We start from the raw sequence: 14,016 nt of genomic DNA on the forward strand, positions 1-14,016 counted from the left end.
CGTTCCTTTTTTCTTTATAAAGTCAATTTTTTCAAAAATGTTCAGATTTTCAAATTTTATTCCCTTCTTTTTCAAAAAATGTTTGCAAATATTGAGTTTTTCTTCATGTTTAAAAAAATGTTCAGAATTTCGAATATTGTTCAGTGTTTCCAAGAAAACATTTTCAAAATTTTGTTTGAAATGTTGGAAGAAATGGTTGGAATTCCAAATATTTGTTCATGCTACTTCAGGATTTTAAAGTTTATTTAATATTTTCAAGAAATGTTCATATTTTCAGAATTTTTTTAAAAATTCGAAAGAAAATTTTCGGAATTTCAATAATTTTTGTTCATGCTTTTTAAACTGGTCAAGAATTTTATAGTTTTTTCTATGTGTTTCAAAAAATGTTCGGATTTTCTAAATTTGTTTGAAAAATCTCAAAAATTGTTCGAACATACTCCCTCTGTACCGAAATAGTTGTCACTGGAGTAGCGACAACTATTTCGGTACAGAGGGAGTAAAAATCATTATTAGAATTTTTTTTCTTTTTTTTATAAAATGTTTGCAAATGTTTTTGTTTTTAAAATATGTTCGTGCAACTAGAAAACTATTTTAAAATTTCAGAATTTCCTTTGCATTTTCCAAAAATTGTTCATGTTTTCTAAAATGTTCAAACAATTGAATAATCTGCATGCTACAGTAAATATCCCGCTCTAGTGAGTTTTTAAAAATAATTCACAGGCAGCCATAATGCGTAGTGTCTAGCAGCATGCGGTGGTGATTGTCACACTGCGAGTTCAATTCCGCCCAGGTTGGCGGCTTTTTTGCTATTTTTCTGCCATTGGCCGGTCCAGTCGGACGCTCCTTCCCAGCGCTTGTTCATCCAGGGCTGCCTTTGCCCTTCCCGGCGTCCTTGCCGTCCTTCTTGCAGAAGTACAGGCCAAAGATGCGGTAGGATCAAGCCGGATTTGCTTGTCGTCGGAGCTGTTCTCCTCCTCCTTCGGTGGCAATCCGGTCATGGCACGGACCGCCCGATTCTGCTCTCGAGTGAGGGTGCGCTTGTTCTTCTGTTGCCGTTTCTTCATAATGCGGGCGTGGATGGCTTCCTCCTCACCGGCCTCCGGCGCCGCCGCATCAGCCGCCTCCATTTCCGCCGTGATACGGGCCTCGGCGACCCTTATCCTCTCCTTCCCACGGCGAACCGCCCGTTCCCGATGGGACTCATAGTCTGCCCGACCGGTGATGGGGAAGGATAGGTGTTCTGGCTGCCAGGACCACGAGGATCCAACACTAGAGGACCCGAGCGCCCAGTGTGCCGACGCTATGGCGTCGCGGCGAACGGATCCGTCCGTCGGCCGGGCGTTGTTCTCGCGGGAGCGGCGGAGTGCAATGCAGACTGCCATTGCCTCCTCCAACCCACACGGGATGACACCCCAGTCGACGGATCCGGACTGGTCGGAGTTCGATCCGCTGCATGACACGCCGGAGAAGGCCAGAAACCGCTGAAGGTGAGCTCGGGTGATGAAGGGGACTGAGATGAAGTGGCTAGGGTTTGCTCCGGCAAGCGGATGAGGACGAATATATGTGGGGTCGGGTGGGCCAACATGTGCCGGGTCTGACGTGACGGGCGTGCCCGAACGCCCATATCCGCCCCGTATTTGGGCTGGATATGAGGATGTTGATCAGCCCGAACGTTTGAAGTCTCTTTGAGGCGTCCGTCTAAATCGAAACAACGTGACCAATCACTGACCGGGCAGTCCGCCCGAGTATTTGAGATTTGGGATGCCCGTAGATGCTTTTATAAGCGAAGCCTGGTGTCGCACACAAATGAAAGTACGGGCCTCTAGAGTCCAGTTTCCCCACGGCCTATTAAATGTTCAAGATTTGTGCGTGTGTAGCTTTCATTTACTTTCTGGCAATAAAAAATGATGAAAAAGAAAACATAATTTTTTTAGGTACAAACCATAATATTTGACACTACTTATAGAGGCAAAAAGATTTAGATTCCCATTGTTTTTAGATTCCCATTGTTTTGTTGACTTCTGTTCTTTATTTGCTTCCGAGATTATTCAGTCCACTAATTTGCTTAGTCGCACCCGAGATTTGTTTTCTCATTTTTTTTTTCAAGTATATTTTAGCTCAAGAGATCTCAAGACCTTGACTTTAGGTGAAATGTCTAGATATGCTATATATGGTTCTATTCGGATGGTGAAAAAAAACATATTCTTGAGGTGAAAATACAAATGGTTCATGCTACTAATACACCAAATTTAATTATTTTCTTTATTCTTTTTCAAGTTTGATTCATTTTTACGTTCATTCAGTTGATTTTGAAACTTATAGTTTTTAATAGGTGAGATTTATGTCGTCTGATCTTTGATGCAAGTTTTAGTTGGGTGGAGTCATCAACGATGTTGCTCATAGGCAAAGTAATCGCCACTTTGTTAGAATGGCTAGTGCCATGATAGGCGATAGCAGTGATTATTGGACGATCGAGTCTGATTAGCTATCTCAAAACAAACAATAAACAAGTGGATCAAAGAATTGCCACATTGTTGGAATGGCTAATGTCATGGTAGCCCAACAAGGAGCAGAAGACAACTTCATCTGATCGGAGTGGCTAGGATTATGAGATGAAGTTGTCATCCACTGTGACAAAGTTGCTAAAAGATTTGTCCCCGTCACTTGGCTGAACTTACGTGGGGTCATGTACCTTGTAAGGTACGATATATTGCAGTGACAACATAACGATTATCAATAGCACTTGCAATAGCAATATAAAATAAACATAACTAAAATGATACACGAATGCTTCTAGCCTTCTGCGGACGATATTCTTCTATATTATATGTTGCTAGGGAGTTCACCCATCCAGCATGGTGTGTACGGAAAATATTGGTATTCTCGCAGGGGTGTGTGCAATGGCTCAAAACTATCATAATGGGTTGGGCTCATGTTTCCTAAGCATTCAACTCTCGAGCTATTCAAGTGATAAGCGTGTACTGTAGCCCTGCATTCTTTTCCTCGAAAGCTGCTCAAGAAGAGAATCTCCTTGAATGGGTGAAATCCAAGTATGTTGCATAAATTGCGACCGTCTTGAACCACGTCTATATTGTCAACAACGTCATCATTGTCGGAGTCCCATTCGAATTCCTCTTCACCTAGTGCTTTCTTGTTGACTTTCGGAAGTTGACAACGAAAGAACTCATAGTTAATGTCTTGCAAGACCCAGGGACCATGAACTCGCCGATTGAACGCTTGCACAGGCTTAAGGTCGCACTGTCCCTTTAACACCCACTTCATTTCATCACATGATTCATCGAGGATCCAAACCTTAAGGCCATCACTGCGAGTTGATGCAAAGTACACACCCATTTTTGATCTTCCCAGATAACCGAGTGCGTCCAACGGCACTTTAATCACACGGTTTGTATCATCGGTTAGAGATATCCTGCAAAAATCGATCATTGGCAAATACATTGAAAACATATCCATATAATTAATGCAGCAATCCTTTAATTATGGCACAAATAATTAAGTTTTTGGCATATAAAACTAGTAACTGATCCTGTAGACCGAGTAGATACCTCATGACAAAGATAGTTTGGCAGTACACATAAAGTGCTGGTCGACCATAGACGCCACCACAATTGGGCCAGCCGTGACGCATCTCAGCAATAGACCCCACCACAGCACCTTCTCTAGCGAAAGACATCCGTTCCCAATGACCCGACCTTGACGAGAAGACATTCATGATGCATGTGGATGGCGGCCATTCGGATTTCTCCACAAAGGGGTCTACTTGGGCAGTACCGCGGTTGGCCATACCGTTGTAGACACTCGTCTCATGCAAATAAGGGATGCTGAACACCTGGTAGTGAGGCGATATGGTAGGATCAAAGGCTAGATACCTATCGAAACCATGGGCGATCCCCATGGGGTCAAGGTCTGGACTAGGAGGCAGAGGATCCCAGCGCTGCGTGGCAGGGTTAACCACGTAGTTGCTGAGCAAGAGGAGGCCATTACAGTGGTCTCGCACGAAGTAGTCTTCATCGAAACCATCACCTATCTCAGTGGAGGGGGAGACGACCGGAGACATGAAGTCGAGCTTGGTGTTAACCGGGGAAGAGGAGGGGCGGGCGAAGAACTCCGGGAACGCGTGCTCCTCAAACTGGATAAAGATACCGGCGAGCGAGAGCGGGAGCAGGCCGGCGTGGAGGAGGTGGCGGTCCTCCATGACGCGGCGCCAGGCCTTGCAGACGCACCGTGACGCGGCGAGCCAGCGAGGCGGGAGACTCGGAGGACGTCGGCCAGCACGTCGTCGGGTAGGTCGTGGTCTTCGCGAGCTTTCAGCCGCTGGCGTTCCATCGACCGAGTTTGGATGTGCCGGCCGGTAGTACGTACGTATGCGGAAGGCGGAACAGCTGGATGCATAGACGGAAGAACAATGCATCGTATATACGCAGGAAACCCTGTACCGTGCGTAAACACAACAAAGAGAAGTAAAGAACCTAGAGTCCAGTTTCTTAAATGTTTCAGAATTGCCCTCCCATTGTTTTGTTGATCAGTTTTGCTATTCATGTAACTAGTTAATTTGCATCTGAAATTATTTTGTTCAGTCGCATCCGGAACTTGTTTTTCTCATCTTTCTCTTAAAGGCTTTTTTATCAAAAGAAAAGGTATATTAGGTTAAAAAAGAAAAGTATATATTTGGTTACCTCAAATTTAGCAAGAGTCCCTCGCATTTTTTTACCAAGAGTTGACATGCAGCCCCTCATCATTTTTGGGCGACATTTAGTCCCCCATGTCTCAAAACCGGACACAATTCATCCAAAACCAGAAACAAAGCGGTATTCGGCTGACGTGTCCCTTATTTTGAGTTGACCATCCCAAGTGACTGAAACCTGTTGAACCCTCTCAGCCTCGGCTCCAAGGCCCTCATCCCAAGCGACGACGCAAGGCTCCTGGCCCTCACACTTTCCAAGAAGCTCGACACGCTCAACCATATCGGTACCGTTGTGGCACGCCTCAGCTGGCGCTGCATGGCCCTAGTACTCCTCGGCTTCGACCATTTCTATGGCGACCTCCTCACTGACCACACCTTTGCCTCTGACTCCTCGGATGCATCGCTCACCTGCCAGCTCGACACGCTCAATGACCTCGAGCAGTCCACAGGGAAGCTCCCGACCGATGAGGCCCGCCACATGCTCAAGCCTGAGAGTGTCGTTGCTTCTTTGACTATGGTGTAGGACAAGGCATGGCGCGGAGGAGCTCACTCGCGCGTCGTTGCGGATCTCGCCAGATCTGGTGCCCCTGAGGCCCCCATGGCTGGTGAAGGAGGTGGAGGCGCCGGGGGTTGGGTGAGGTAGGGTAGGTGGTAGGTGGTGGCAGTGTTGGATCTAGGGCCCAGGCCCGGGGCATGGTGCCCAAATCCTTTGTATACTGTAGCAATTGCTACAGCATACGAAAGCAGCCTGGGGCGGCCTGCTTGGTAGTGGTGTGTGTGTGGGGGGGGGATGTGTGGCGAAGTGGCTGGCTGGGGAAGGAGGGGAGACATGCGGCAACGCGGTCAAGGTAGGAGGGTCGTCACACGGTGGTGGTACATCGGGATGGGGTGAGGAGGAGAAGAGAGATAACGGCGAAAAATAGGACCTTTCGACGTTGCAAGTAAGAAGAGAGAAAACCAATGACACATGAGCGGTATTTCCCTCTAATATGGTTTTGAGACATGAGGCACAAAATGTCCCCCAAAAAATGTTGAGGGACCGGATATTGACTTTCGGTAAACCTGAGGTACCCAAAATATACTTTTCTCTTTTCACTTTGGGATATCTATGGCACTTGAAGGTGGGGCCTTTGTTGTCCTTCGTGTATCTTTTCTTTTTAATTGGGTCTTATTACGCTCTTACTTGTGTTGTGGCCTCAGCAGGACAGCAGGCTCTTTCGTTTCTTTCTTGCTACTTTTGTACGTTGTTGTTAGTATTTGATAGTAGTCTGTTTTATCTATAAAATGGGACAATGACACCATTGTTGTCCTGCATTTGTACACGCCGCTCATGGCCACGGGCAAGGGCAGGATGCAAAGCGCCACTAGGGACACTCTAGGAGCGCCAAGTGAGACACCAGCCAAGATTAAGCCTTTGACAAAGAAACAATGCATCCCAGCACGCGCAGGATTGACAAAATGTCATTCTGTGGCACCTAATTCACCTGGAGGAGGATCAAAGGATGCATCGACCCAACTCGATATCATGTTTCTTAAAAAGAAAGGACGGGGGGAGGGGGGGAGCTGTTATGCTACAAATAGCAAGCACCAAACCGAAGGATTGGAACAAGAAGGAACCAACAGAGATGCACAAGACAGGGAGAGAGAATAATGTCATCTCTGCTAACTCCATACCACCAACCGGTCCACGCAAGGGCCAATCTCCCACGAAAAAAAAAAACTCCGGGGAAAAACACACAAACCTAGCTCTGGTAATAAATTGGACGATGTGGTGTTTCTTGAGTCTTGCGGTAGTCTATCCAGATATTTATCCATTAATTAAGAGTGCGTTTCAGTTAAGAGTTTGAACTCCTTTGGTACGGCACGAGTGCACAAAACACTGCTCAGTATGTTCGTCTCTGGCCTTGTCATGCAAACCTGTCGCATACTGATCTACTTGTTTATGCTAGCTAGATGCTTATAGTTGATTCAAACTCACATGCATGATGCACAGGAGAATCTATCCATTTGTTTCCACGAAATAAACAAAACTGAAGCAACCTACTAAATGTCCAGATGGAGTTATAGATTATTTCCCATTGAAAGACCAGTAGAAAACAATGACAAACTCGCATGCATGATTCACACGAAAATCTAGCTATATTGTAAGAAGAGTTACGTACTGCTAGCTTATAACAAAACAATAACGATCAAATTCTTTCTAGGAAATAAACAAAACCAAAGCAACATACTAAAGCTCCAGGTGAAATTATAAATTATTTGTTTCTAGGATAGTCACCGGTCCAGCATGGCGTGTATGGAAAATATTCACGTACTCCCAGCTCCTGCTCTTCTTAGTCTTCGATTTGCTGGTATTGCGTTGGGCACATGTTTCCTAAGCATTCGACCCTTGAGCTATTCAAATGATATGCATGCACCGTAGCCTTCCATTCCCTTTCCTTGAAGCTGCTCAAGAAGAGAATCTCTTTGTAGGGATGAAATCCGAGCACGTCACATGCATGGTGACGCTCACCAACCATGTCTTCGTTGTCATCAACCGCCTCGGTATTGTGCATCCGCTCAAGTCTCCCTTGAACCATTGCTTTCTCGTTGACTTCCGGAAGTTGTGAACGAAATGTTTCATAGTTGTTTTCTCCGACAATCTCACTCTTGTCATCAGCATCATCATCATCATCATCATTCTCTGAGCTCCACTCAAACTCCTCAACTCTTGCTTTCTTGTTGTCTTCTGGAGGCTGAGAACCAAACGAATAATAGTTGATGTCATCTAAGACCCAGGGACCATGATCATCCTTATCAAATGCTTGCACACGCTTAAGATCATATTCACCCTTCAACACCCACTTCGTCTGACCACACAATTCATTCAGGATCCAAACTCGAAAGACATCCTTAATGAATGATGCAATGTACACCCCCTTTTTGGATTTTCCTAGATAAGAGTGCACCCTGATATCCATATCCGTTGGTGGTTTGATCACATGGTACGTATCGTCTGACAAGGATATCCTGTAAAATCAAATAACTCTTATGAATATGTAAAATAAACAGACTAATTGAGTAGCCATTTTATTATGGTTATAATAAGCATCGACGTGATCAAACTAGCTAGTAATGGAACGGGTCGAGTACATATATACCTCAAGAAAAAAATGTTTTGGCTGTGCACGTAAAGTGCTCGTCGCCAATAGATGGCACCATAGTTCCACCCATGCTGCATTCGCAGTCGCAGCTCAGCAACAATCTGTAACACCCCGGATATGATTTACCTAATATATAATCCAACTCTTGCCGTTTCCGGCATTAAGTTATTTTATTTCCTCGGGTTCGGGTTTTTGTCTGTGTGTTGTTGTTGTTGCCATGCATCTCATATCATGTCATCATGTGCATTGCATTTGCATACGTGTTCGTTTCAGGCATCCGAGCATTTTCTCCGTTGTCCGTTTTGCATTCCGGCGCTCCGTTCTCCTCCGGTGGTCATTTCTACCTTCTTTTCGTGTGTGGGGGTTAAACATTTCCGGATTGGACCGAGACTTGCCAAGCGGCCTTGGTTTACTACCGGTAGACCTCCTGTCAAGTTTCGTACCATTTGAACTTCGTTTGATGCTCCAACGGTTAACCGGGGGACCGAAAAGGCCTCGTGTGTGTTGCAGCCCAACACCTCTCCAATTTGGCCCAAAACTCACCAAAACCCTCTCCATCATCTAGAGCGTTGGATCATGATCGCGTGGCCAAAAACCGCACCTCATTTGGACACTCCTAGCTCCCTCTATGCCTATAAATAGCCTCCCTCCGAAATCCATGGGTCCTTCTTCCCCAAACCCTAAAAATCGCCTCGCGCCGCGCCGAACACGTCCGGTCCGGCCGGACAAAGCGCGCCGCCGCCGCCCGACGAATCCCCACGCGCCACGTGTCGCCACACCGCCTCCTGCGCCGCCGGCCCGCCGAGCCCGGGGCAGGCCCCCGCGGCCCGGGTCCTCCCCGCCGCCTCCTCGCTCCAGGCGCATCGCCCCGACACCGGTGCTGCTCACCACGTCGTCTCGCCGGCGAGCTTGGAGCTCCGCGCCGGCCACCGCCCAACGCCGGCCGGACCTCGCCGCCGCGCGCCCGCACCGCGGGAGCCGAGCCCCGCCGCCGTCCGCACTCTCCCCTCGCCGCGCCGCCCGCTCCAAGCTCCGGCCAGCCCTCCTCCGGCGATCCCCGACGATTCCGGCGAACAGGAGCTCGAAGTCCGGCGATCCTCGTTCTGCGCGCCCGGCCATATCTGGATCTGAACTTTTCTCTCGGTTGACTTTTTGCCTCAAACCCTAACTATTTTGCTTATTTCATCGTGTCGTAACTTTGCATCCGTAGATCCGTTTTGGGCGTGTAGCATATCAAAATGTTCGCCTCAGAGAGCACATCATTGCATATCATTGCATCATTCTCATTTGAGTTCATCTTGATGCCCGAAATGCTGTTGTAAGAGTGCTATTTGAGTTAATTGTCAGATTTGCTGCTCCGAATAGCTATTTGTCATTTTTGCCATGATTAATGTGTGCATGATATGCCCCTGAGCTCCACTTGAGTTTTGTTATATGCTTTGCCATATTTCCAGAGGTGCCATCCATGTATTTTTGTGATATGTGTGGTGACTAGCACCAGCTTGCAAAGTTGTGCATTCGTTAATGCTGATTTCAGGGACTAAGTCCTTGGACTGTTTGATCAATATGCCATATGTTCATGTTGTTTCCTAGTGATCTGTGCCTCTTTTGAGGATGATCAGTAAGGATGATTTGTTAATCTTGTAGTGCTATATCCATACATGTCTTTGTTTGCAATTATGTAGCACCCTAGCTTGAGTCAATCGAGCTCTACTTTTGCTATTTCGTGAATCTGGGCAGATTGTCTACTTGTTAGCGATTTTGCCGAGGATGTTGTAGTTGATCCGTGCATGCTATGTTATTGTTCTTGCCATGTCTAGCTTGTATAATATATATTCTTGAGGGGTGTATGCTTAGATTGTCATGCCTTGCTCTGTAGTGAGTGCATCGAGCTCGTAAACATGCCTACTTGATATCTGATTTGCATGTTCCAGTTTTTCTCTAAGTCTGAGATCTGATTATGTTTTTGCCATGTTCACATGCTTGCAATTGTATTTTCTGATCCCTTTTGGCTCAAGGTCACTAAGGGACTTTTGTTAATCTCTTTGAGTAGCTCAATTCCATGTCTTACTTTGCCATGTTAAGTTCCTGTAGCTTATAGTTTTCATGCTCCAAAGTGTGCTACCTGATCTGAAATTCCAGGCTTGTGTTAATTTCACAAAGTCTGAGATCTGTTTACCAATTGCACTTTTGCCATGCTTGTTTGAACCTGTTAATGGATGAATTGGCCGTAGCTCAGTGTTCATCTTTTGTTAAGCATTATGAATGGATCCCGGCCATGTATTTTGTTGCCATGTTTGGGTGTTGTAGCATGTTTAACTTATTGCATTTAGATGGCTACTTGCTGTATATCGCAGACCGGTGCCATATTTGAATTGCTTGCCATTTCCAAACCGTGTCCCCGATTCCGGTGTTATTTATATCGATTTCAACCGAAATCACCTCACCTTTCCAGTGGCACACTTGGATTTCCAAGTTGAGGCCAAGTTCTTTCATTTCTTTTCAAATCTTGCATATGCATCACATATCACATCCTGCATAGCATACCATGTTTGCATCATGTTGTTTGAGCTTTGCACGTGGTTGATTGCGTTCCTTTTGCTTGTTTGGGTAGAGCCGGGAGACGAGTTCTCTAATGAGGAGCCAGTTGAGTTTGCTTTCGAGGATCCAGTCAACTTTGACAACTTTGCAGGCAAGATGATCATACCCTCGAAATCACTTCTATCTTCGCTTTGCTAGATGCTCCCTCTTTTGCTATGCCTATGCTACGATGCCTACCACTTGTTTATCATGCATCCCAAATTGCCATGTCAAAACTCTAACCCACCATGTCCTAGCAAACCGTTGATTGGCTATGTTACCGCTTTGCTCAGCCCTCTTATAGCGTTACTAGTTGCAGGTGAAGATTGGAGACCGTTCCTTCTTGTAACATTTTTTTTCTTGTTGGGATATCATTATATTATCTTGTTATCTTAATGCATCTATATACTTGGTAAAGGGTGGAAGGCTCGGCCTCTCGCCTGGTGTTTTGTTCCACTCTTGCCGCCCTAGTTTCCGTCATATCGGTGTTATGTTCCCGGATTTTGCGTTCCTTACGCAGTTGGGTGATAATGGGAACCCCTTGACAGTCCGCCTTGAATAAAACTCCTCCAGCAATGCCCAACCTTGGTTTTACCATTTGCCACCTAGCCTTTTCCCTTGGGTTTCGCGGACTCAAGGGTCATATTTATTTTAAACCCCCGGGCCAGTGCTTCTCTAAGCGTTGGTCCAACCTAGAGCACTGTGCGGGGCCGTCCCTTGGCAACTTGGGTTACGTTGGATCCCGTACGCTTAGCTTATCCGGTGTGCCCTAAGAACGAGATATGTGCAGCTCCTATCGGGATTTGTCGGCACATTCAGGCGGTGTTGCTGGACTTGTTTTACCATTGTCGGAGTTGTCTTGTAGAACCGGGATGCCGAGTCTGATCGGAATGTCTCGGGAGAAGGTATATCCTTCGTTGACCGTGAGAGCTTGTCATGGGCTAAGTTGAGACTCCCCTACAGGGATTTGAACTTTCGAAAGCCGTGCCCGCGGTTATGGGCAGATGGGAATTTGTTAATGTCCGGTTGTAGATAACTTGAACCTTAACTTGATTAAAATGAATCAACGGTGTGTGTTACCGTGATGGTCTCTTCTCAGCGGAGTCCGGGAAGTGAACACGGTGTTGGAGTAATGCTTGCCACAGGATGTTCTCTAGTTCTTCGTTCGCGCTTTGCCTTCTCTTCTCGCTCTCTTTTGCGAACAGGTTAGCCACCATATATGCTAGTCGCTTACTGTAGCTCCACATATTACCTTACCTTACCTATAAGCTTAAATAGTCTTGATCGCGAGGGTGCGAGATTGCTGAGTCCCTGTGGCTCACAGATTACTTCCAAACCAGATGCAGGGCCTGATGACTCCGTTCCAGATGACACGCTTGAGCTCAAGTGGGAGTTCGATGAAGCTTCCCGTCGTTACTATGTGTCTTTCCCTGATGATCAGTAGTGGTGCCTAGTTGGGGCGATCGGGACCGTGTCGCATGTTGGGTTGATCTTTTATTTTGGCACCGTAGTCGGGCCATGAGTGATTGGATGATGTAATGCTATTTATGTACTTTGTTTGACGTGGCGAGTGTAAGACAACTATGTATCTTCCCCTTTTATTATCTATATTACATGGGATGTTGTGAAGATTACCTTACTTCCGACATTGCTTTCAATGCGGTTATGCCTCTAAGTCGTGCTTCGACACGTAGGAGATATAGCCGCATCGAGGGCGTTACAAGTTGGTATCAGAGCCTTCCCCGACCTTAGGAGCCCCCACTGCTTGATCGTTTTTAGCAGCCGTTGTTGAGTCTAGAAAAATGTTTTGAGTCATTTAGGAATTATATATCGGAGAGTTTAGGAATTCTTTTTACTCCCCAGTCCCTTCATCGCTCTGGTAAGGCATCCTGACGTAGAGTTTTGACTCTTCTCTTCTCAAATTTCACTAAAAAAAATTTTAGGATCACGCGGGTATCTTGGAATCGTTCCGATGGTTTTGTGACGAGAACATTGTTCTTGGTGCCTCCTGTCATTTAGGGGTTGTGGCAGTGTCCCGGGGAGTTGAGCTCCGAGGTGTTGTCGTCACAATTTTATCGTTGCAGTTCTGGAATACCTGAGTTTAGTACGCCGACATCGAAAATCTCTTTTATGCAGTTGTTGGTGAGATAACCTCGACGCCACCCAGTACTGGGGCGGGAGTTCGGGAGTATTGCCATAACTTGTATAACGGATGCTTTTCGAAGGTTGAGGTAGATGGTTTCCGAAGTTTTTCTCGGTTATGTGTTGAAGGATGGATACAGCTGGATGTAGGATTTGCTAGATTTGGGTGAGATATTATGCTTCCCCTGTATCCCCAACACTGATTGCATAACCGGAAAGGTTCGGGAGTTTCATAGGTGGGAATTCTTGTAGCTCTAGCTCTTCTTCCATGGATATTTGGTTTGAGATTGGGATTTCTTACCGAGTATTCGTTCTTGATCCGTACCTTGTTGATTTATTCCTCTACCTAAATTCTAAGTGGCTTCTCAATTTATGGATATGTGACCATTTCAAGTGGAATGCATTCGTTCTTATGTTCGGATGTGAAGACTATATGTTGCAATTTCAACCCGCTTAATTCAGCTTCAATTTTATCTGTCAATGTGCTAACGGATGTCACCCTCTTCAGGATGGCTCCCGCTAAGAGCAGCAATCAGAATCAGAATCAGGATCCGCCACCACCTCCCCCTCCTCCGGAGGCATGGCAAGCTGTGATGGCCGCTACCAATGCAAACACGCAGTTGATCATGCAAATTCTTCAAGAGCGCAACCAGGCGAACCAAGGCAACCAAGGCAACAATCAGAATCACTTTGCTACACTCAACCAGTTCCTTGCTAACCAGCCAAAGACCTTCAGCAATTGTGTTGAGGCAACTGATGCTGACGATTGACTTGTGTACTTGTGCAAGCATTTCGAGTGTAGTAACGTCAGGCCTGAGGACTTTGTCAAGTTCGCTTCCTTCCAACTCAAAGACCAAGCTACAGAATGGTTCCAATAGTACAAGGATTCCAGAGGTGGCCGTGTGATTACCTGGGATGAATTCCGTCAAGACTTCAAAGCTCATCATATTCCTCAGAGCGTGGTTGAAAGCAAGCGTGAGGAATTTCGCAACCTGAAGCAAGGCTCTTTGTCTGTCTATGACTACAACAAGTTGTTTCAGAAGCTCGCCCACTTTGCTAAGCAGGACGTCCCGGACGAGAAGAGCATGATATACCAGTTCAGGGGTGGTCTCAGAGAAGAAATCCAGCTAGCTCTTGTTCTCTTTGAGCCCTTGAGGTACGATGAGTTCTACAACATGGCATTGAAGCAAGAGGCTGCTCAACTGAGGTGTGATGCTTCCAAGAAGCGAGTCAGAGATGCTACTCATTCTTCCTCTACTCAAGTGGCCAAGCAGCAGAAGTATTGGCTTCCTCCTCCTCCGTTCTGTCAGCCGTATCAGAAGAGCAAAGGTGGCAGTGGATCTTCCCACCCACCCAACCCTGGCTTTCAGAACAAGACTTCGTCTCAAGCTCCAAGATCGAGTGCTCCGTATCACCGTCCGCTTTCAGAGGTCACGTGCAACAAGT

The sequence above is a fragment of the Triticum urartu genome, chromosome 5, assembly GCF_003073215.2.
Source record: "Triticum urartu cultivar G1812 chromosome 5, Tu2.1, whole genome shotgun sequence".
In the NCBI taxonomy this organism is placed as follows: domain Eukaryota; kingdom Viridiplantae; phylum Streptophyta; class Magnoliopsida; order Poales; family Poaceae; genus Triticum; species Triticum urartu.